The sequence below is a fragment of the Idiotropiscis lumnitzeri genome, chromosome 8 (assembly GCF_059441095.1).
Source record: "Idiotropiscis lumnitzeri isolate Australia: NSW breed Sydney's pygmy pipehorse chromosome 8, RoL_Ilum_1.0, whole genome shotgun sequence".
Classification (NCBI taxonomy): domain Eukaryota; kingdom Metazoa; phylum Chordata; class Actinopteri; order Syngnathiformes; family Syngnathidae; genus Idiotropiscis; species Idiotropiscis lumnitzeri.
In genome coordinates this window covers 3,050,001-3,073,763 of record NC_142398.1, presented here as the reverse complement: position 1 = coordinate 3,073,763, position 23,763 = coordinate 3,050,001, and the positions used below count along the sequence as shown (strand labels likewise).

At 43.3% G+C, this 23,763-nt stretch overlaps 14 non-coding genes and 2 pseudogenes across 14 annotated transcripts in view; all 16 read left to right on the top strand.

Annotated features, from left to right (window-relative positions):
• The first annotated feature begins 25 nt into the window (after positions 1 to 25).
• LOC148331571 (5S ribosomal RNA) lies at positions 26 to 144 on the top strand. The gene has a single exon (XR_015844789.1). It is a non-coding gene; the product is annotated as a 5S ribosomal RNA (ribosomal RNA).
• A 1,003-nt stretch (positions 145 to 1,147) lies between these two features.
• LOC148331570 (5S ribosomal RNA) lies at positions 1,148 to 1,266 on the top strand. Its single transcript, XR_015844868.1, has one exon. It is a non-coding gene; the product is annotated as a 5S ribosomal RNA (ribosomal RNA).
• Positions 1,267 to 2,271: 1,005 nt separating this feature from the next.
• On the top strand, positions 2,272 to 2,390 carry LOC148331569 (5S ribosomal RNA). Its single transcript, XR_015844901.1, has one exon. It is a non-coding gene; the product is annotated as a 5S ribosomal RNA (ribosomal RNA).
• Positions 2,391 to 3,394: 1,004 nt separating this feature from the next.
• LOC148331568 (5S ribosomal RNA) lies at positions 3,395 to 3,513 on the top strand. The gene has a single exon (XR_015844787.1). It is a non-coding gene; the product is annotated as a 5S ribosomal RNA (ribosomal RNA).
• A 1,005-nt stretch (positions 3,514 to 4,518) lies between these two features.
• Positions 4,519 to 4,637, top strand: LOC148331567 (5S ribosomal RNA). The gene has a single exon (XR_015844877.1). It is a non-coding gene; the product is annotated as a 5S ribosomal RNA (ribosomal RNA).
• Positions 4,638 to 5,643: 1,006 nt separating this feature from the next.
• LOC148331566 (5S ribosomal RNA) lies at positions 5,644 to 5,762 on the top strand. Its single transcript, XR_015844973.1, has one exon. It is a non-coding gene; the product is annotated as a 5S ribosomal RNA (ribosomal RNA).
• Positions 5,763 to 6,768: 1,006 nt separating this feature from the next.
• LOC148331565 (5S ribosomal RNA) lies at positions 6,769 to 6,887 on the top strand. Its single transcript, XR_015844883.1, has one exon. It is a non-coding gene; the product is annotated as a 5S ribosomal RNA (ribosomal RNA).
• Positions 6,888 to 7,891: 1,004 nt separating this feature from the next.
• LOC148331564 (5S ribosomal RNA) lies at positions 7,892 to 8,010 on the top strand. Its single transcript, XR_015844853.1, has one exon. It is a non-coding gene; the product is annotated as a 5S ribosomal RNA (ribosomal RNA).
• Positions 8,011 to 9,015: 1,005 nt separating this feature from the next.
• LOC148331563 (5S ribosomal RNA) lies at positions 9,016 to 9,134 on the top strand. The gene has a single exon (XR_015844786.1). It is a non-coding gene; the product is annotated as a 5S ribosomal RNA (ribosomal RNA).
• A 1,006-nt stretch (positions 9,135 to 10,140) lies between these two features.
• On the top strand, positions 10,141 to 10,259 carry LOC148331562 (5S ribosomal RNA; annotated as a pseudogene).
• Positions 10,260 to 11,272: 1,013 nt separating this feature from the next.
• LOC148331561 (5S ribosomal RNA) lies at positions 11,273 to 11,391 on the top strand. The gene has a single exon (XR_015844873.1). It is a non-coding gene; the product is annotated as a 5S ribosomal RNA (ribosomal RNA).
• A 1,008-nt stretch (positions 11,392 to 12,399) lies between these two features.
• On the top strand, positions 12,400 to 12,508 carry LOC148331560 (5S ribosomal RNA; annotated as a pseudogene).
• Positions 12,509 to 20,325: 7,817 nt separating this feature from the next.
• LOC148331559 (5S ribosomal RNA) lies at positions 20,326 to 20,444 on the top strand. Its single transcript, XR_015844785.1, has one exon. It is a non-coding gene; the product is annotated as a 5S ribosomal RNA (ribosomal RNA).
• Positions 20,445 to 21,449: 1,005 nt separating this feature from the next.
• LOC148331558 (5S ribosomal RNA) lies at positions 21,450 to 21,568 on the top strand. The gene has a single exon (XR_015844821.1). It is a non-coding gene; the product is annotated as a 5S ribosomal RNA (ribosomal RNA).
• A 1,005-nt stretch (positions 21,569 to 22,573) lies between these two features.
• LOC148331557 (5S ribosomal RNA) lies at positions 22,574 to 22,692 on the top strand. Its single transcript, XR_015844881.1, has one exon. It is a non-coding gene; the product is annotated as a 5S ribosomal RNA (ribosomal RNA).
• Positions 22,693 to 23,705: 1,013 nt separating this feature from the next.
• The window catches only part of LOC148331556 (5S ribosomal RNA), a 119-nt gene continuing 61 nt past the window's right edge, over positions 23,706 to 23,763 (top strand). The window contains exon 1 of the ribosomal RNA XR_015844784.1: positions 23,706 to 23,763. This exon is cut by the window's right edge and continues 61 nt beyond it. This is a non-coding gene — a ribosomal RNA (5S ribosomal RNA).

Here is a 23,763-nt window from a genome sequence, read left to right as displayed (position 1 = left end):
ATGCAAAATTTTGAAAGAAATTGTCGCTTACGGCCATACTACCCTGAGCACGCCCGATCTCGTCCGATCTCGGAAGCTAAGCAGGGTCGGGCCTGGTTAGTACTTGGATGGGAGACCGCCTGGGAATACCAGGTGCTGTAAGCTTTTGCACCGCAAAAAAAAAAATACATTAAAAAAACTCTAACAAATGTAAGCAAGTATGCGAGCTGCTTTTTTATAAATTTCCACATATTCGCCTGACAGGCTGAGAGCACAAAATGCCAACATTCAGCGTCCCCTGCCTTTGGGTGTTGCTACAGTCTCGCCGTGGACGACTCGCAAATGCGTGTGGCAATTTGCAAATGCGTGTCTGGAGACTTGAGTGTGGCTCCGGAGCTCCACATTAAGACCAAAAGGGGACTCTCGTAGTCTACAGGTGTAGCAGGCAGATGACCCGATGCAGTCCGGTTGGGTTGGTGCAGTCAGTGTTTACTAAATAAAAAGTTAATGAATCAATTTTAAAAAATGGTGTTTACTGAATGCAATAAAGGGAAGTATAGTTAATGTGGCAATTAGCAGGTGTGGAGAAGCTTCATTCATTTTTTTTAGCTTCACTGGTTATATCATTGGTTCTTATTTTATTAGTTCCACTTTATTCTTCCATTTATTCCAATTTAATTTAAATAATGTCAAATAAATGGTACATGACCATGGGTGGATAGCAGTGAACGCCCCCCCATGTTCTTGGTGTATATATTGGTGGTACGGGGCTGGTATAATATTAGTGCCCCCATGTGGTCCGATCGTGTAGCTACGGAGCCACACACAAGTCTCCTGACACGCATTTGCAAATCAGCACACGCATTTGCGAGTCGTCCGCGGCAGGACTGTAGCAAACGTCACCTCTAAGAACACAGCCAATCAAAAGGTCCCGTTTTTACAGGTCGCCCATCTATACGGATTTTTGTCCGCATTTATGTGCCAACAAATCATTGTACACATTTGCTGATATTTGTCATATATCTGTGACTTCAATCATGCATTGTAGATTGTTGTTACACATTTGTGACTGTGGTTATAGTTTCAGATTCTTGTTACGTATTTTTGGATTGAAGTATTTTCCACAAAGACCACATGTATAAAATGCAAAATTTTGAAAGGAATTGTCGCTTACGGCCATACTACCCTGAGCACGCCCGATCTTGTCCGATCTCGGAAGCTAAGCAGGGTCGGGCCTGGTTAGTACTTGGATGGGAGACCACCTGGGAATACCAGGTGCTGTAAGCATTTGCACCGCAAAAAAAAAATAAATTAAAAAAACTCTAACAAAGGTAAGCAAGTATGCGAGCTACTTTTTTATAAATTTCCACATATTCGCCTGACAGGCTGAGAGCACAAAATGCCAACATTCAGCGTCCCCTGCCTTTGGGTGTTGCTACAGTCTCGCCATGGACGACTCGCAAATGCGTGTGGCAATTTGCAAATGCGTGTCTGGAGACTTGAGTGTGGCTCCGGAGCTCCACATTAAGACCAAAAGGGGACTCTCGTAGTCTACAGGTGTAGCAGGCAGATGACCCGATGCAGTCCGGTTGGGTTGGTGCAGTCAGTGTTTACTAAATAAAAAGTTAATGAATCAATTTTAAAAAATGGTGTTTACTGAATGCAATAAAGGGAAGTATAGTTAATGTGGCAATTAGCAGGTGTGGAGAAGCTTCATTCATTTTTTTTAGCTTCACTGGTTATATCATTGGTTCTTATTTTATTAGTTCCACTTTATTCTTCCATTTATTCCAATTTAATTTAAATAATGTCAAATAAATGGTACATGACCATGGGTGGATAGCAGTGAACGCCCCCCCATGTTCTTGGTGTATATATTGGTGGTACGGGGCTGGTATAATATTAGTGCCCCCATGTGGTCCGATCGTGTAGCTACGGAGCCACACACAAGTCTCCTGACACGCATTTGCAAATCAGCACACGCATTTGCGAGTCGTCCGCGGCAGGACTGTAGCAAACGTCACCTCTAAGAACACAGCCAATCAAAAGGTCCCGTTTTTACAGGTCGCCCATCTATACGGATTTTTGTCCGCATTTATGTGCCAACAAATCATTGTACACATTTGCTGATATTTGTCATATATCTGTGACTTCAATCATGCATTGTAGATTGTTGTTACACATTTGTGACTGTGGTTATAGTTTCAGATTCTTGTTACGTATTTTTGGATTGAAGTATTTGCCACATTAAAGACCACATGTATAAAATGCAAAATTTTGAAAGAAATTGTCGCTTACGGCCATACTACCCTGAGCACGCCCGATCTCGTCCGATCTCGGAGGCTAAGCAGGGTCGGGCCTGGTTTGTACTTGGATGGGAGACCGCCTGGGAATACCAGGTGCTGTAAGCTTTTGCACCGCAAAAAAAAAAATAAATAAAAAACTCTAACAAATGTAAGCAAGTATGCGAGCTGCTTTTTTATAAATTTCCACATATTCGCCTGACAGGCTGAGAACACAAAATGCCAACATTCAGCGTCCCCTGCCTTTGGGTGTTGCTACAGTCTCGCCGTGGACGACTCGCAAATGCGTGTGGCAATTTGCAAATGCGTGTCTGGAGACTTGAGTGTGGCTCCGGAGCTCCACATTAAGACCAAAAGGGGACTCTCGTAGTCTACAGGTGTAGCAGGCAGATGACCCGATGCAGTCCGGTTGGGTTGGTGCAGTCAGTGTTTACTAAATAAAAAGTTAATGAATCAATTTTAAAAAATGGTGTTTACTGAATGCAATAAAGGGAAGTATAGTTAATGTGGCAATTAGCAGGTGTGGAGAAGCTTCATTCATTTTTTTTAGCTTCACTGGTTATATCATTGGTTCTTATTTTATTAGTTCCACTTTATTCTTCCATTTATTCCAATTTAATTTAAATAATGTCAAATAAATGGTACATGACCATGGGTGGATAGCAGTGAACGCCCCCCCATGTTCTTGGTGTATATATTGGTGGTACGGGGCTGGTATAATATTAGTGCCCCCATGTGGTCCGATCGTGTAGCTACGGAGCCACACACAAGTCTCCTGACACGCATTTGCAAATCAGCACACGCATTTGCGAGTCGTCCGCGGCAGGACTGTAGCAAACGTCACCTCTAAGAACACAGCCAATCAAAAGGTCCCGTTTTTACTGGTCGCCCATCTATACGGATTTTTGTCCGCATTTATGTGCCAACAAATCATTGTACACATTTGCTGATATTTATCATATATCTGTGACTTCAATCATGCATTGTAGATTGTTGTTACACATTTGTGACTGTGGTTATAGTTTCAGATTCTTGTTACGTATTTTTGGATTGAAGTATTTGCCACAATAAAGACCACATGTATAAAATGCAAAATTTTGAAAGATATTGTCGCTTACGGCCATACTACCCTGAGCACGCCCGATCTCGTCCGATCTCGGAAGCTAAGCAGGGTCGGGCCTGGTTAGTACTTGGATGGGAGACCGCCTGGGAATACCAGGTGCTGTAAGCTTTTGCACCGCAAAAAAAAAATACATTAAAAAAACTCTAACAAATGTAAGCAAGTATGCGAGCTGCTTTTTTATAAATTTCCACATATTCGCCTGACAGGCTGAGAGCACAAAATGGCAACATTCAGCGTCCCCTGCCTTTGGGTGTTGCTACAGTCTCGCCGTGGACGACTCGCAAATGCGTGTGGCAATTTGCAAATGCGTGTCTGGAGACTTGAGTGTGGCTCCGGAGCTCCACATTAAGACCAAAAGGGGACTCTCGTAGTCTACAGGTGTAGCAGGCAGATGACCCGATGCAGTCCGGTTGGGTTGGTGCAGTCAGTGTTTACTAAATAAAAAGTTAATGAATCAATTTTAAAAAATGGTGTTTACTGAATGCAATAAAGGGAAGTATAGTTAATGTGGCAATTAGCAGGTGTGGAGAAGCTTCATTCATTTTTTTTAGCTTCACTGGTTATATCATTGGTTCTTATTTTATTAGTTCCACTTTATTCTTCCATTTATTCCAATTTAATTTAAATAATGTCAAATAAATGGTACATGACCATGGGTGGATAGCAGTGAACGCCCCCCCATGTTCTTGGTGTATATATTGGTGGTACGGGGCTGGTATAATATTAGTGCCCCCATGTGGTCCGATCGTGTAGCTACGGAGCCACACACAAGTCTCCTGACACGCATTTGCAAATCAGCACACGCATTTGCGAGTCGTCCGCGGCAGGACTGTAGCAAACGTCACCTCTAAGAACACAGCCAATCAAAAGGTCCCGTTTTTACAGGTCGCCCATCTATACGGATTTTTGTCCGCATTTATGTGCCAACAAATCATTGTACACATTTGCTGATATTTGTCATATATCTGTGACTTCAATCATGCATTGTAGATTGTTGTTACACATTTGTGACTGTGGTTATAGTTTCAGATTCTTGTTACGTATTTTTGGATTGAAGGATTTGCCACAATAAAGACCTCATGTATAAAATGCAAAATTTTGAAAGGAATTGTCGCTTACGGCCATACTACCCTGAGAACACCCGATCTCGTCGGATCTCGGAAGCTAAGCAGGGTCGGACCTGGTTTGTACTTGGGTGGGAGACCGCCTGGGAATACCAGGTGCTGTAAGCTTTTGCACCGCAAAAAAAAAAAAAAATAAAAAACTCTAACAAATGTAAGCAAGTATGCGAGCTGCTTTTTTTTATAAATTTCCACATATTCGCCTGACAGGCTGAGAGCACAAAATGCCAACATTCAGCGTCCCCTGCCTTTGGGTGTTGCTACAGTCTCGCCGTGGACGACTCGCAAATGCGTGTGGCAATTTGCAAATGCGTGTCTGGAGACTTGAGTGTGGCTCCGGAGCTCCACATTAAGACCAAAAGGGGACTCTCGTAGTCTACAGGTGTAGCAGGCAGATGACCCGATGCAGTCCGGTTGGGTTGGTGCAGTCAGTGTTTACTAAATAAAAAGTTAATGTATCAATTTTAAAAAATGGTGTTTACTGAATGCAATAAAGGGAAGTATAGTTAATGTGGCAATTAGCAGGTGTGGAGAAGCTTCATTCATTTTTTTTAGCTTCACTGGTTATATCATTGGTTCTTATTTTATTAGTTCCACTTTATTCTTCCATTTATTCCAATTTAATTTAAATAATGTCAAATAAATGGTACATGACCATGGGTGGATAGCAGTGAACGCCCCCCCATGTTCTTGGTGTATATATTGGTGGTACGGGGCTGGTATAATATTAGTGCCCCCATGTGGTCCGATCGTGTAGCTACGGAGCCACACACAAGTCTCCTGACACGCATTTGCAAATCAGCACACGCATTTGCGAGTCGTCCGCGGCAGGACTGTAGCAAACGTCACCTCTAAGAACACAGCCAATCAAAAGGTCCCGTTTTTACAGGTCGCCCATCTATACGGATTTTTGTCCGCATTTATGTGCCAACAAATCATTGTACACATTTGCTGATATTTGTCATATATCTGTGACTTCAGTCATGCATTGTAGATTGTTCTTACACATTTGTGACTGTGGTTATAGTTTCAGATTCTTGTTACGTATTTTTGGATTGAAGTATTTGCCACAATAAAGACCACATGTATAAAATGCAAAATTTTGAAAGAAATTGTCGCTTACGGCCATACTACCCTGAGCACACCCGATCTCATCCGATCTCGGAAGCTAAGCAGGGTCGGGCCTGGTTAGTACTTGGATGGGAGACCGCCTGGGAATACCAGGTGCTGTAAGCTTTTGCACCGCAAAAAAAAAAATACATTAAAAAAACTCTAACAAATGTAAGCAAGTATGCGAGCTGCTTTTTTATAAATTTCCACATATTCGCCTGACAGGCTGAGAACACAAAATGCCAACATTCAGCGTCCCCTGCCTTTGGGTGTTGCTACAGTCTCGCCGTGGACGACTCGCAAATGCGTGTGGCAATTTGCAAATGCGTGTCTGGAGACTTGAGTGTGGCTCCGGAGCTCCACATTAAGACCAAAAGGGGACTCTCGTAGTCTACAGGTGTAGCAGGCAGATGACCCGATGCAGTCCGGTTGGGTTGGTGCAGTCAGTGTTTACTAAATAAAAAGTTAATGAATCAATTTTAAAAAATGGTGTTTACTGAATGCAATAAAGGGAAGTATAGTTAATGTGGCAATTAGCAGGTGTGGAGAAGCTTCATTCATTTTTTTTAGCTTCACTGGTTATATCATTGGTTCTTATTTTATTAGTTCCACTTTATTCTTCCATTTATTCCAATTTAATTTAAATAATGTCAAATAAATGGTACATGACCATGGGTGGATAGCAGTGAACGCCCCCCCATGTTCTTGGTGTATATATTGGTGGTACGGGGCTGGTATAATATTAGTGCCCCCATGTGGTCCGATCGTGTAGCTACGGAGCCACACACAAGTCTCCTGACACGCATTTGCAAATCAGCACACGCATTTGCGAGTCGTCCGCGGCAGGACTGTAGCAAACGTCACCTCTAAGAACACAGCCAATCAAAAGGTCCCGTTTTTACAGGTCGCCCATCTATACGGATTTTTGTCCGCATTTATGTGCCAACAAATCATTGTACACATTTGCTGATATTTGTCATATATCTGTGACTTCAATCATGCATTGTAGATTGTTGTTACACATTTGTGACTGTGGTTATAGTTTCAGATTCTTGTTACGTATTTTTGGATTGAAGGATTTGCCACAATAAAGACCTCATGTATAAAATGCAAAATTTTGAAAGGAATTGTCGCTTACGGCCATACTACCCTGAGAACACCCGATCTCGTCGGATCTCGGAAGCTAAGCAGGGTCGGACCTGGTTTGTACTTGGATGGGAGACCGCCTGGGAATACCAGGTGCTGTAAGCTTTTGCACCGCAAAAAAATAAATAAATAAAAAACTCTAACAAATGTAAGCAAGTATGCGAGCTGCTTTTTTATAAATTTCCACATATTCGCCTGACAGGCTGAGAGCACAAAATGCCAACATTCAGCGTCCCCTGCCTTTGGGTGTTGCTACAGTCTCGCCGTGGACGACTCGCAAATGCGTGTGGCAATTTGCAAATGCGTGTCTGGAGACTTGAGTGTGGCTCCGGAGCTCCACATTAAGACCAAAAGGGGACTCTCGTAGTCTACAGGTGTAGCAGGCAGATGACCCGATGCAGTCCGGTTGGGTTGGTGCAGTCAGTGTTTACTAAATAAAAAGTTAATGAATCAATTTAAAAAAATGGTGTTTACTGAATGCAATAAAGGGAAGTATAGTTAATGTGGCAATTAGCAGGTGTGGAGAAGCTTCATTCATTTTTTTTAGCTTCACTGGTTATATCATTGGTTCTTATTTTATTAGTTCCACTTTATTCTTCCATTTATTCCAATTTAATTTAAATAATGTCAAATAAATGGTACATGACCATGGGTGGATAGCAGTGAACGCCCCCCCATGTTCTTGGTGTATATATTGGTGGTACGGGGCTGGTATAATATTAGTGCCCCCATGTGGTCCGATCGTGTAGCTACGGAGCCACACACAAGTCTCCTGACACGCATTTGCAAATCAGCACACGCATTTGCGAGTCGTCCGCGGCAGGACTGTAGCAAACGTCACCTCTAAGAACACAGCCAATCAAAAGGTCCCGTTTTTACAGGTCGCCCATCTATACGGATTTTTGTCCGCATTTATGTGCCAACAAATCATTGTACACATTTGCTGATATTTGTCATATATCTGTGACTTCAATCATGCATTGTAGATTGTTGTTACACATTTGTGACTGTGGTTATAGTTTCAGATTCTTGTTACGTATTTTTGGATTGAAGTATTTGCCACATTAAAGACCACATGTATAAAATGCAAAATTTTGAAAGAAATTGTCGCTTACGGCCATACTACCCTGAGCACGCCCGATCTCGTCCGATCTCGGAAGCTAAGCAGGGTCGGGCCTGGTTTGTACTTGGATGGGAGACCGCCTGGGAATACCAGGTGCTGTAAGCTTTTGCACCGCAAAAAAAAAATACATTAAAAAAACTCTAACAAATGTAAGCAAGTATGCGAGCTGCTTTTTTATAAATTTCCACATATTCGCCTGACAGGCTGAGAGCACAAAATGCCAACATTCAGCGTCCCCTGCCTTTGGGTGTTGCTACAGTCTCGCCGAGGACGACTCGCAAATGCGTGTGGCAATTTGCAAATGCGTGTCTGGAGACTTGAGTGTGGCTCCGGAGCTCCACATTAAGACCAAAAGGGGACTCTCGTAGTCTACAGGTGTAGCAGGCAGATGACCCGATGCAGTCCGGTTGGGTTGGTGCAGTCAGTGTTTACTAAATAAAAAGTTAATGAATCAATTTTAAAAAATGGTGTTTACTGAATGCAATAAAGGGAAGTATAGTTAATGTGGCAATTAGCAGGTGTGGAGAAGCTTCATTCATTTTTTTTAGCTTCACTGGTTATATCATTGGTTCTTATTTTATTAGTTCCACTTTATTCTTCCATTTATTCCAATTTAATTTAAATAATGTCAAATAAATGGTACATGACCATGGGTGGATAGCAGTGAACGCCCCCCCATGTTCTTGGTGTATATATTGGTGGTACGGGGCTGGTATAATATTAGTGCCCCCATGTGGTCCGATCGTGTAGCTACGGAGCCACACACAAGTCTCCTGACACGCATTTGCAAATCAGCACACGCATTTGCGAGTCGTCCGCGGCAGGACTGTAGCAAACGTCACCTCTAAGAACACAGCCAATCAAAAGGTCCCGTTTTTACAGGTCGCCCATCTATACGGATTTTTGTCCGCATTTATGTGCCAACAAATCATTGTACACATTTGCTGATATTTGTCATATATCTGTGACTTCAGTCATGCATTGTAGATTGTTGTTACACATTTGTGACTGTGGTTATAGTTTCAGATTCTTGTTACGTATTTTTGGATTGAAGTATTTGCCACAATAAAGACCACATGTATAAAATGCAAAATTTTGAAAGAAATTGTCGCTTACGGCCATACTACCCTGAGCACGCCCGATCTCGTCCGATCTCGGAAGCTAAGCAGGGTCGGGCCTGGTTAGTACTTGGATGGGAGACCGCCTGGGAATACCAGGTGCTGTAAGCTTTTGCACCGCAAAAAAAAAAATACATTAAAAAAACTCTAACAAATGTAAGCAAGTATGCGAGCTGCTTTTTTATAAATTTCCACATATTCGCCTGACAGGCTGAGAACACAAAATGCCAACATTCAGCGTCCCCTGCCTTTGGGTGTTGCTACAGTCTCGCCGTGGACGACTCGCAAATGCGTGTGGCAATTTGCAAATGCGTGTCTGGAGACTTGAGTGTGGCTCCGGAGCTCCACATTAAGACCAAAAGGGGACTCTCGTAGTCTACAGGTGTAGCAGGCAGATGACCCGATGCAGTCCGGTTGGGTTGGTGCAGTCAGTGTTTACTAAATAAAAAGTTAATGAATCAATTTTAAAAAATGGTGTTTACTGAATGCAATAAAGGGAAGTATAGTTAATGTGGCAATTAGCAGGTGTGGAGAAGCTTCATTCATTTTTTTTAGCTTCACTGGTTATATCATTGGTTCTTATTTTATTAGTTCCACTTTATTCTTCCATTTATTCCAATTTAATTTAAATAATGTCAAATAAATGGTACATGACCATGGGTGGATAGCAGTGAACGCCCCCCCATGTTCTTGGTGTATATATTGGTGGTACGGGGCTGGTATAATATTAGTGCCCCCATGTGGTCCGATCGTGTAGCTACGGAGCCACACACAAGTCTCCTGACACGCATTTGCAAATCAGCACACGCATTTGCGAGTCGTCCGCGGCAGGACTGTAGCAAACGTCACCTCTAAGAACACAGCCAATCAAAAGGTCCCGTTTTTACTGGTCGCCCATCTATACGGATTTTTGTCCGCATTTATGTGCCAACAAATCATTGTACACATTTGCTGATATTTATCATATATCTGTGACTTCAATCATGCATTGTAGATTGTTGTTACACATTTGTGACTGTGGTTATAGTTTCAGATTCTTGTTACGTATTTTTGGATTGAAGTATTTGCCACAATAAAGACCACATGTATAAAATGCAAAATTTTGAAAGATATTGTCGCTTACGGCCATACTACCCTGAGAACACCCGATCTCGTCGGATCTCGGAAGCTAAGCAGGCACGGACCTGGTTTGTACTTGGATGGGACACCGCCTGGGAATACCAGGTGCTGTAAGCTTTTGCACCGCAAAAAAATAAATAAATAAAAAACTCTAACAAATGTAAGCAAGTATGCGAGCTGCTTTTTTATAAATTTCCACATATTCGCCTGACAGGCTGAGAGCACAAAATGCCAACATTCAGCGTCCCCTGCCTTTGGGTGTTGCTACAGTCTCGCCGTGGACGACTCGCAAATGCGTGTGGCAATTTGCAAATGCGTGTCTGGAGACTTGAGTGTGGCTCCGGAGCTCCACATTAAGACCAAAAGGGGACTCTCGTAGTCTACAGGTGTAGCAGGCAGATGACCCGATGCAGTCCGGTTGGGTTGGTGCAGTCAGTGTTTACTAAATAAAAAGTTAATGAATCAATTTAAAAAAATGGTGTTTACTGAATGCAATAAAGGGAAGTATAGTTAATGTGGCAATTAGCAGGTGTGGAGAAGCTTCATTCATTTTTTTTAGCTTCACTGGTTATATCATTGGTTCTTATTTTATTAGTTCCACTTTATTCTTCCATTTATTCCAATTTAATTTAAATAATGTCAAATAAATGGTACATGACCATGGGTGGATAGCAGTGAACGCCCCCCCATGTTCTTGGTGTATATATTGGTGGTACGGGGCTGGTATAATATTAGTGCCCCCATGTGGTCCGATCGTGTAGCTACGGAGCCACACACAAGTCTCCTGACACGCATTTGCAAATCAGCACACGCATTTGCGAGTCGTCCGCGGCAGGACTGTAGCAAACGTCACCTCTAAGAACACAGCCAATCAAAAGGTCCCGTTTTTACAGGTCGCCCATCTATACGGATTTTTGTCCGCATTTAACCATGTGTATGTGCCAACAAATCATTGTACACATTTGCTGATATTTGTCATATATCTGCGACTTCAATCATGCATTGTAGATTGTTGTTACACATTTGTGACTGTGGTTATAGTTTCAGATTCTTGTTACGTATTTTGGATTGAAGTATTTGCTACAATAAAGACCACATGTATAAAATGCAAAATTTTGAAAGAAATTGTCGCTTACGGCCATACTACCCTGAGCACGCCCGATCTCGTCCGATCTCGGAAACTAAGCAGGGTCGGGCCTGGTTAGTACTTGGATGGGAGACCGCCTGGGAATACCAGGTGCTGTAAGCTTTTGCACCGCAAAAAAAAAAATACATTAAAAAAACTCTAACAAATGTAAGCAAGTATGCGAGCTGCTTTTTTTTATAAATTTCCACATATTCGCCTGACAGGCTGAGAGCACAAAATGCCAACATTCAGCGTCCCCTGCCTTTGGGTGTTGCTACAGTCTCGCCGTGGACGACTCGCAAATGCGTGTGGCAATTTGCAAATGCGTGTCTGGAGACTTGAGTGTGGCTCCGGAGCTCCACATTAAGACCAAAAGGGGACTCTCGTAGTCTACAGGTGTAGCAGGCAGATGACCCGATGCAGTCCGGTTGGGTTGGTGCAGTCAGTGTTTACGAAATAAAAAGGTAATGAATCAATTTTAAAAAATGGTGTTTACTGAATGCAATAAAGGGAAGTATAGTTAATGTGGCAATTAGCAGGTGTGGAGAAGCTTCATTCATTTTTTTTAGCTTCACTGGTTATATCATTGGTTCTTATTTTATTAGTTGCACTTTATTCTTCCATTTATTCCAATTTAATTTAAATAATGTCAAATAAATGGTACATGACCATGGGTGGATAGCAGTGAACGCCCCCCCATGTTCTTGGTGTATATATTGGTGGTACGGGGCTGGTATAATATTAGTGCCCCCATGTGGTCCGATCGTGTAGCTACGGAGCCACACACAAGTCTCCTGACACGCATTTGCAAATCAGCACACGCATTTGCGAGTCGTCCGCGGCAGGACTGTAGCAAACGTCACCTCTAAGAACACAGCCAATCAAAAGGTCCCGTTTTTACAGGTGGCCCATCTATACGGATTTTTGTCCGCATTTATGTGCCAACAAATCATTGTACACATTTGCTGATATTTGTCATATATCTGTGACTTCAATCATGCATTGTAGATTGTTGTTACACATTTGTGACTGTGGTTATAGTTTCAGATTCTTGTTACGTATTTTTGGATTGAAGTATTTGCCACAATAAAGACCACATGTATAAAATGCAAAATTTTGAAAGAAATTGTCGCTTACGGCCATACTACCCTGAGCACGCCCGATCTCGGAAGCTAAGCAGGGTCGGGTCTGGTTAGTACTTGGATTGGAGACCGCCTGGGAATACCAGGTGCTGTAAGCTTTTGCACCGCAAAAAAAAAAAAAAATTTAAAAAACTCTAACAAATGTAAGCAAGTATGCGAGCTGCTTTTTTATAAATTTCCACATATTCGCCTGACAGGCTGAGAGCACAAAATGCCAACATTCAGCGTCCCCTGCCTTTGGGTGTTGCTACAGTCTCGCCGTGGACGACTCGCAAATGCGTGTGGCAATTTGCAAATGCGTGTCTGGAGACTTGAGTGTGGCTCCGGAGCTCCACATTAAGACCAAAAGGGGACTCTCGTAGTCTACAGGTGTAGCAGGCAGATGACCCGATGCAGTCCGGTTGGGTTGGTGCAGTCAGTGTTTACTAAATAAAAAGTTAATGAATCAATTTTAAAAAATGGTGTTTACTGAATGCAATAAAGGCAAGTATAGTTAATGTGGCAATTAGCAGGTGTGGAGAAGCTTCATTCATTTTTTTTAGCTTCACTGGTTATATCATTGGTTCTTATTTTATTAGTTCCACTTTATTCTTCCATTTATTCCAATTTAATTTAAATAATGTCAAATAAATGGTACATGACCATGGGTGGATAGCAGTGAACGCCCCCCCATGTTCTTGGTGTATATATTGGTGGTACGGGGCTGGTATAATATTAGTGCCCCCATGTGGTCCGATCGTGTAGCTACGGAGCCACACACAAGTCTCCTGACACGCATTTGCAAATCAGCACACGCATTTGCGAGTCGTCCGCGGCAGGACTGTAGCAAACGTCACCTCTAAGAACACAGCCAATCAAAAGGTCCCGTTTTTACAGGTCGCCCATCTATACGGATTTTTGTCCGCATTTAACCATGTGTATGTGCCAACAAATCATTGTACACATTTGCTGATATTTGTCATATATCTGTGACTTCAATCATGCATTGTAGATTGTTGTTACACATTTGTGACTGTGGTTATAGTTTCAGATTCTTGTTACGTATTTTTGGATTGAAGTATTTGCCACAATAAAGACCACATGTATAAAATGCAAAATTTTGAAAGGAATTGTCGCTTACGGCCATACTACCCTGAGAACGCCCAGGTGTGGTTGGTTGAGTGATTGCAGGTGTGCCTGATTGTCACTCTGCGTGAGTGTGCAGAGGTGACAGTCAGAGCTCTATGCTCCTGGCTTATGTCTTTTTTTGTGGCAAGTCTTGGTTAATCTTTTCTGAATTTTTGGGAGTTTTTGTTTAGCTTTTTTTTTTCTCCTCCCAGCCTCCGTGCTGTGGAGGGGGGTTTCTTTTGTTTCTTCTCCCCATCCCCCCCTTCTTTCTCCCGGATCCAGGTTCAATGGACTCATTAGGACAAACCATGGAGCAGTCATTGAATCGAGTGCCTGATGGCATGCTGGCGGCGACCAAGAGACAAGGTTTGAACAGCGATGGAATGGTGAGCAATGTTGTGACTGAGAGCATAATTTTTGATAAAGACCTCACGGTATTTCTGGACATAGACAATGGTGATGAGATCACTCCTTTATGGTTAATTAGGGGAATTAAGGAAGTGTGTGGGCAGATTAAGGCCTGTCGGAGGATTTCCTCTGACAAATTTGAAATAACAGTTAGCTCTATTCAAGCGAAGAAGAAGCTACTTGATGGCTTCCGGATGGGCGCGGCGCGGATACATGGTCGGGAGATAACAACCGACGAAATGGTCGTATCCTTTCTACACCTGCCGGCATATATTGAAGACTCCGAAATATATGATAAACTTCAGTCCTGGGGCGTATCGGCGACCTCCAATGTACGGAGGAAAATGTGGCCGGGCACCGATGTAGCTGACGGGACCCGCTTTGTTAAAGTAAGATTTACTGACACTGTAAAATCTTTACCATATTCTGCTCGCTTCATCACTGCCTCAGGGCCTGAATATTTCAGGGTGATCCATGATCGACAGGTCAAAGTGTGTAGAGGTTGCCTGTCCCCGGAACATGTGTACAGGGATTGTCCGGAATTCTTGTGCCGGAAATGTGGCAAGCAGGGGCATTATGCCAGAGAATGTAATGAGACTCACCTTCGTCGTTGTGGTGTGTGCAGACAATACCCTGTCCTTTGTGTTTGTGGCGAGGATATTTCTGTGGCCGCACCGATAGAAATGGAAGACAGTCCCACTATCGCAAAGCCGGTTGTCCGCCTGCCAGAAACAAACCTTTCAAAAGCTCACCTGTTTGAGAATAGTGAGATGAGCTCTGATACAGTGCTGTGTGGGACAAGGGTGCCTGTAGTGGAGGGAGTTATAGGTCAAAATCCTAGCTCTACTCACGAACGAGGCGGGGGGGGTGCGCATCGCCCTACCCCTGATCCCATGTCGACCGGGGCCGAACCTTTGAAGGGGGTGAGTGTTGGGCAGATTCCACTCTCTGCCCCTGAGAGGGGGGGGACAACTATGGAAAGTTGTATCCCTAGGCCGGGGAAGAAACAACATCCAGAAAGGATCAGCAGTATCAATTTTTCCCTGCCGACCTCCCTAAATGCCTCGTGCACCGGCGATACGGGAGAGAGCGAGATATCTGCGGTGGGGAGGAATGTTGGTCAGCCTGAAGGCTCATCATTGCCCCAAATGATGCCGCAATGCCACATGGCAGAAGCCCCCTTACCGGTCGACAAGTGTCATGACAGTTGTAAATTGTCTGATGACAAAATGGAACACAGCACAGCGGAACCCAAAAAGAGGCAATCTGAAGGCTTGAGAAAAGGAAGATCGAAGAAGTCTAAGTGATAAGCCTCTTCCCCTCCTATCTTTATAATGACTGTTCTCCTTGTGTCAGCTAATGCCTGCGGGCTGCGGAGCAACCTCAAAATTGACAACATTTTACATAACACAAAGTGGGATGTTCTTTGTCTGCAAGAGACCTGGTGGAGCCAAGAGCATGTTGACAAGATTCGTCGCATGGTACGTGGCTCTGTACATGTAGCCCTCGGCTCCCCCAGGTCTTGTGGCGTAGCAATCCTGTCTAGGACCTGTGCACTGGGCCACCCCAACCTGGTGCATGCTGATCCGGGGGGCAGATTTATAGTGGTAGACTTTAATGGCTCATTGCCTCTCCGACTCATCAACCTCCATGCACCAAACCTGGAGCTAAAAAGACGAGACTTTTTCTTACATGTGTTTTCTTTTGTCAACAATAGAACAATCATGACTGGCGACTTCAATGTCGCCCTGAGTAAATTGGACATTAGTGTCAACAACACCTACAAAAATGATGTCAGCAGAAATTGTCTACTGAACTTGATCAACAACAACAATATGTTAGAAATCTGGAGAACCCTAAACCTCAGGGGGAGGGCTTTCTCGCGCAAACAAATAGTACTGGGCACGCTTAAACAATCGCGCATTGACTTGTGCTTAGCGTCTGCTTCCCTTGCGCGGAGACTGGACAATCCCAAGTACACATGGTCTGGACAGAGTGATCACGCGCTACTGTCGTTTGATCTATGTCTATACAAAAGCAGGCGGACCGGTGGTCTCTGGGTCTTCAATAATTCGTTTCTAGAAGATGAGAGCTTTATTTCAAAAGTGAACTCTTTTCTTGAGGGGATAAAGGAGGAGTCTAAGTATGTAGACAGGGTCACAGACTGGTGGGAAAGTGTCAAACTACGTTTAAAAAAATTGTCAATTAATCATTGTAGAGCTTGGGTGGAAAAATTAGAGGAGAACACTGTGAGAGACCAATTGCTGAAAATAACTCTATCTGCGGCGATAACACGTGGGCCTGTGGACCCGTTATTTTTCTCGCTGCAACATAAACTCGAGCTGCTTGAAGCAAAGAAGTGTAGAGGGGCAGCCCTGAGGGCCAAAGCTCAAAATGCTGTAGAGGGCGAGCGATCAACAGCGTACTTTTTGGGACTGGAAAAAAATAAACAAGGAAAAGCATATATATCTAAATTGTGGTCTCACAAATCTCACGCAATGGTCACGGACATTGATGACATTTTAGAAGAGGTCGAATTTTTCTATACTGATCTCTTCAAATTCCGACAACCGTTGACAGATCATGCCACAGAGGCCATAGCCGCCTTAAACCGTGTACTGAGTGTGGACGATAAAGACATGTGCGACAACTCAATGTCCGAATTCGAAATCACAAAGGCAATCCAAGATCTAAATAATAAAAAAAGCCCAGGTTGCGATGGTCTAACGGCTGAGTTCTTTAAGGCTTTTATGAAAAAGCTGTCACCTATCTTGCTCAATTTGTTTCATCACATGGAAAAAAAAGATCTGGTCCCTTCATCATTTTGCGAAGGTACCGTTACGTTAATACACAAGAAAGGTGCGTCTGAACAATTGAGCAACTATAGACCGATTAGTCTTTTGAACACTGACTATAAAATCTTAGCCAAAGTTTTAGCAGCTCGTCTCAAAAAAGTAATAGGTACCATCATCTCCGAAACGCAGTCATATAGCATTCCGACAAGGGATATTTCAGACACTATTTTAAGTATAAAGTATTTAACTAAACACATGGCTGCCTCGTGCGGAATTCATGTCAGCCTCGATTTCGAAAAAGCCTTTGATAGGGTGGAGCACTCTTTTTTATGGAAGGTGCTTGACAAATTTGGATTTGGGTCTTCCTTTACCAATTGGATAAAACGTCTGTATGCAAACGCAGCCAGTAAAATCAAAGTGAACGGACTACTGACAGGACCTGTTAAATTGGGAAGGTCAGTGAGACAGGGGTGCCCCCTGTCCTCACTACTCTTTAGCCTTGTTGTAGAACCACTTGCGGCCCTCCTCAAACAAAATAACAGCATAAAAGGCATTTGGACACCAAGTGGACGCGAAGTTAAGATTCTACAGTATGCGGACGATACAAACCTGTTTGTCAGAGACGTGGAGAGTCTAAGTGTAGCTCTCAACGAGCTCAACATTTTCTGCCAAGCCTCGGGTGCAAAAGTCAATTTTGATAAGTCCACCATGGCCGTTTTTGGTACCACCAGCGCTGTGCCAAAGACCTGGGGTTTTAAAGAGGCCACACTCAGCCAAAAAATCCTTGGTGTTTGGATTGGGGAGAACACTTCTCGTTGTGATGAACAGCAATGGGAAACAGTTTTACCACAAGTAAAATCCACTTTAGATATGTGGAAATTCAGGAATTTAACTCTGAAAGGGAAAATATTGGTCATCAATAACCTGTGTATTTCAAAATTAATTCACTCACTGACTGTCACTCACATGTCCGCGAATGTTTTAAATAGATTAAATTTAACTTTTAATTATTTCATGTGGAAGAGGGAAAGAGGTTTCATTGGGCACTATACCTTGATCGGTGATGTCCAAGCAGGTGGCTTAAATTTGACAGACATTGGCACAAAAAAGGCTGCACTACGCTTGAAGCTGCTCAGAAAGTTTTTAAATCCTGCCTTCTCAGCTCCCTGGAAGGATTTTCTTCTGCCAATTTTAGAGGGTCTAGGCCGCTACGGCGTCTTCAATCTCTGCCAGATGTTGCCTCGCACGATGTTCCCCCCTCTGGACCCCTTCGAAAAAGAAATCTTAGAGGCGTGGTGGGCATTGCGGCCATGGGTTAGGACAGAGCCAATGTCACTCCATCAACTGCAGAACATTCCACTTAGGTTCAATCCCGATCTCCTGGGCGGTGAGCCAGGGAGTGGGGAAAGGATGTTAAGTGGGGTTTTAGAAAGTGCACACATCAGAACAATGGGTGATTTATTAGACCAGAAAGGGAATTTTAACATTGAACGCATTCGCACCTTGTTTCGCTTCCACAAAGTTCCCTTTCGAAGGGCCACTGTGTTGCGCTCAGTGGGAAAAATCAGAGACTCCGTGCATTGCCACTGGGGGCACCTTCTGGGGCGGATGTCACAGAGTGAAGACACCACCATGAAGTCAGATTTAAATTATGTGCTGACCTTTGGGGCTCGACCGACTAGACTGGCAGAGTGCACAACAAAACTACTCTATCATGTGTTGCTAACCAAAATACTGAAAAAGCCAACAGCAGAAAACGCGTGGCGTCAGGCATACCCCACCCTGGCTCCCTCGTCCATCTGGGCTGACATGTTTAACTGGTGTACTCCACCCAAGGTAAGTAACACTGATTTTAAAATAAGACACAGGATAATCTTTCCATGTACAACGCTGCATGCTTTTCTACCAAGTGCCTATGACAGGACATGTCCAGTGTGCGGAGAGGAACCGGAGGATTTTCACCATCTCATTCTCCAATGCCGAGTCGTGCGACATTTCAGATCCAGACTAGAAGATCTCATTGCCAGGAGGCTGGGGGTGAAACTCCCCTCGCCGGTAGTCGGTGGTGGCGGTGACCAGAATTCCTGGCTTCTCCTGTTCGGTATCATCCCTTCACCATTGAAAGGCCTGAATGTCAAAGCCCTCAAGCTGCTCTTGGCCATAGCACGTCATTCCATCGTCATCACAAGAAACATCCACCTGCATGAAAAAAGGAAAGGCGATCACTGGTCCATCTTCAAATCGTTGGTCATCTCCCATCTCACCCATCTTCAGGAACATCGACCCCAACGTTTTCAAGACGACTTGGCAGTAAACAACGGACTAGTAACTTTCTCTGCTGACAACAGTCTGGACTTTCATTTTTAAAATGCATCCTTGGTTACGACTGTCTATCGTTGGACATCCCTACTGATGTTTGTTCACGAATGTTTGGATCTTGAGTCAAACCTCTATTTGTACAGATGTTTTTATTACAATAATAAAAAAAAAAAAAAAAAAAGAACGCCCGATTTCGTCCGATCTCGGAAGCTAAGGAGGGTCGGGCCTGGTTAGTACTTGGATGGGAGGCCGCCTGGGAATACCAGGTGCTGCAAGCTTTTGCACCGCAAAAAAAAAAATAAATTAAAAAAACTCTAACAAATGTAAGCAAGTATGCAAGCTGCTTTTTTAATAAATTTCCACATATTCGCCTGACAGGCTGAGAGCACAAAATGCCAACATTCAGCGTCCCCTGCCTTTGGGTGTTGCTACAGTCTCGCCGTGGACGACTCGCAAATGCATGTGGCAATTTGCAAATGCGTGTCTGGAGACTTGAGTGTGGCTCCGGAGCTCCACATTAAGACCAAAAGGGGACTCTCGTAGTCTACAGGTGTAGCAGGCAGATGACCCGATGCAGTCCGGTTGGGTTGGTGCAGTCAGTGTTTACTAAATAAAAAGTTAATGAATCAATTTTAAAAAATGGTGTTTACTGAATGCAATAAAGGGAAGTATAGTTTAATGTGGCAATTAGCAGGTGTGGAGAAGCTTCATTCATTTTTTTTAGCTTCACTGGTTATATCATTGGTTCTTATTTTATTAGTTGCACTTTATTCTTCCATTTATTCCAATTTAATTTAAATAATGTCAAATAAATGGTACATGACCATGGGTGGATAGCAGTGAACGCCCCCCCATGTTCTTGGTGTATATATTGGTGGTACGGGGCTGGTATAATATTAGTGCCCCCATGTGGTCCGATCGTGTAGCTACGGAGCCACACACAAGTCTCCTGACACGCATTTGCAAATCAGCACACGCATTTGCGAGTCGTCCGCGGCAGGACTGTAGCAAACGTCACCTCTAAGAACACAGCCAATCAAAAGGTCCCGTTTTTACAGGTCGCCCATCTATACGGATTTTTGTCCGCATTTATGTGCCAACAAATCATTGTACACATTTGCTGATTATTGTCATATATCTGTGACTTCAATCATGCATTGTAGATTGTTGTTACACATTTGTGACTGTGGTTATAGTTTCAGATTCTTGTTACGTATTTTTGGATTGAAGTATTTGCCACAATAAAGACCACATGTATAAAATGCAAAATTTTGAAAGGAATTGTCGCTTACGGCCATACTACCCTGAGCACGCCCGATCTCGTCCGATCTCGGAAGCTAAGCAGGGTCGGGCCTGGTTAGTACTTGGATGGGAGACCGCCTGGGAATACCAGGTGCTGTAAGCTTTTGCACCGCAAAAAAAAAATACATTAAAAAAACTCTAACAAATGTAAGCAAGTATGCGAGCTGCTTTTTTATAAATTTCCACATATTCGCCTGACAGGCTGAGAGCACAAAATGCCAACATTCAGCGTCCCCTGCCTTTGGGTGTTGCTACAGTCTCGCCGTGGACGACTCGCAAATGCGTGTGGCAATTTGCAAATGCGTGTCTGGAGACTTGAGTGTGGCTCCGGAGCTCCACATTAAGACCAAAAGGGGACTCTCGTAGTCTACAGGTGTAGCAGGCAGATGACCCGATGCAGTCCGGTTGGGTTGGTGCAGTCAGTGTTTACTAAATAAAAAGTTAATGAATCAATTTTAAAAAATGGTGTTTACTGAATGCAATAAAGGGAAGTATAGTTAATGTGGCAATTAGCAGGTGTGGAGAAGCTTCATTCATTTTTTTTAGCTTCACTGGTTATATCATTGGTTCTTATTTTATTAGTTCCACTTTATTCTTCCATTTATTCCAATTTAATTTAAATAATGTCAAATAAATGGTACATGACCATGGGTGGATAGCAGTGAACGCCCCCCCATGTTCTTGGTGTATATATTGGTGGTACGGGGCTGGTATAATATTCGTGCCCCCATGTGGTCCGATCGTGTAGCTACGGAGCCACACACAAGTCTCCTGACACGCATTTGCAAATCAGCACACGCATTTGCGAGTCGTCCGCGGCAGGACTGTAGCAAACGTCACCTCTCAGAACACAGCCAATCAAAAGGTCCCGTTTTTACAGGTCGCCCATCTATACGGATTTTTGTCCGCATTTATGTGCCAACAAATCATTGTACACATTTGCTGATATTTGTCATATATCTGTGACTTCAATCATGCATTGTAGATTGTTGTTACACATTTGTGACTGTGGTTATAGTTTCAGATTCTTGTTACGTATTTTTGGATTGAAGTATTTGCCACAATAAAGACCACATGTATAAAATGCAAAATTTTGAAAGGAATTGTCGCTTACGGCCATACTACCCTGAGAACGCCCGATCTCGTCCGATCTCGGAAGCTAAGCAGGGTCGGGCCTGGTTAGTACTTGGATGGGAGACCGCCTGGGAATACCAGGTGCTGTAAGCTTTTACACCGCAAAAAAAAAAAAATTTAAAAAAACTCTAACAAATGTAAGCAAGTATGCGAGCTGCTTTTTTATAAATTTCCACATATTCGCCTGACAGGCTGAGAGCACAAAATGCCAACATTCAGCGTCCCCTGCCTTTGGGTGTTGCTACAGTCTCGCCGAGGACGACTCGCAAATGCGTGTGGCAATTTGCAAATGCGTGTCTGGAGACTTGAGTGTGGCTCCGGAGCTCCACATTAAGACCAAAAGGGGACTCTCGTAGTCTACAGGTGTAGCAGGCAGATGACCCGATGCAGTCCGGTTGGGTTGGTGCAGTCAGTGTTTACTAAATAAAAAGTTAATGAATCAATTTTAAAAAATGGTGTTTACTGAATGCAATAAAGGGAAGTATAGTTAATGTGGCAATTAGCAGGTGTGGAGAAGCTTCATTCATTTTTTTTAGCTTCACTGGTTATATCATTGGTTCTTATTTTATTAGTTCCACTTTATTCTTCCATTTATTCCAATTTAATTTAAATAATGTCAAATAAATGGTACATGACCATGGGTGGATAGCAGTGAACGCCCCCCCATGTTCTTGGTGTATATATTGGTGGTACGGGGCTGGTATAATATTAGTGCCCCCATGTGGTCCGATCGTGTAGCTACGGAGCCACACACAAGTCTCCTGACACGCATTTGCAAATCAGCACACGCATTTGCGAGTCGTCCGCGGCAGGACTGTAGCAAACGTCACCTCTAAGAACACAGCCAATCAAAAGGTCCCGTTTTTACAGGTCGCCCATCTATACGGATTTTTGTCCGCATTTATGTGCCAACAAATCATTGTACACATTTGCTGATATTTGTCATATATCTGTGACTTCAATCATGCATTGTAGATTGTTGTTACACATTTGTGACTGTGGTTATAGTTTCAGATTCTTGTTACGTATTTTTGGATTGAAGGATTTGCCACAATAAAGACCTCATGTATAAAATGCAAAATTTTGAAAGGAATTGTCGCTTACGGCCATACTACCCTGAGAACACCCGATCTCGTCGGATCTCGGAAGCTAAGCAGGGTCGGACCTGGTTTGTACTTGGATGGGAGACCGCCTGGGAATACCAGGTGCTGTAAGCTTTTGCACCGCAAAAAAATAAATAAATAAAAAACTCTAACAAATGTAAGCAAGTATGCGAGCTGCTTTTTTATAAATTTCCACATATTCGCCTGACAGGCTGAGAGCACAAAATGCCAACATTCAGCGTCCCCTGCCTTTGGGTGTTGCTACAGTCTCGCCGTGGACGACTCGCAAATGCGTGTGGCAATTTGCAAATGCGTGTCTGGAGACTTGAGTGTGGCTCCGGAGCTCCACATTAAGACCAAAAGGGGACTCTCGTAGTCTACAGGTGTAGCAGGCAGATGACCCGATGCAGTCCGGTTGGGTTGGTGCAGTCAGTGTTTACTAAATAAAAAGTTAATGAATCAATTTAAAAAAATGGTGTTTACTGAATGCAATAAAGGGAAGTATAGTTAATGTGGCAATTAGCAGGTGTGGAGAAGCTTCATTCATTTTTTTTAGCTTCACTGGTTATATCATTGGTTCTTATTTTATTAGTTCCACTTTATTCTTCCATTTATTCCAATTTAATTTAAATAATGTCAAATAAATGGTACATGACCATGGGTGGATAGCAGTGAACGCCCCCCCATGTTCTTGGTGTATATATTGGTGGTACGGGGCTGGTATAATATTAGTGCCCCCATGTGGTCCGATCGTGTAGCTACGGAGCCACACACAAGTCTCCTGACACGCATTTGCAAATCAGCACACGCATTTGCGAGTCGTCCGCGGCAGGACTGTAGCAAACGTCACCTCTAAGAACACAGCCAATCAAAAGGTCCCGTTTTTACAGGTCGCCCATCTATACGGATTTTTGTCCGCATTTAACCATGTGTATGTGCCAACAAATCATTGTACACATTTGCTGATATTTGTCATATATCTGCGACTTCAATCATGCATTGTAGATTGTTGTTACACATTTGTGACTGTGGTTATAGTTTCAGATTCTTGTTACGTATTTTGGATTGAAGTATTTGCTACAATAAAGACCACATGTATAAAATGCAAAATTTTGAAAGAAATTGTCGCTTACGGCCATACTACCCTGAGCACGCCCGATCTCGTCCGATCTCGGAAGCTAAGCA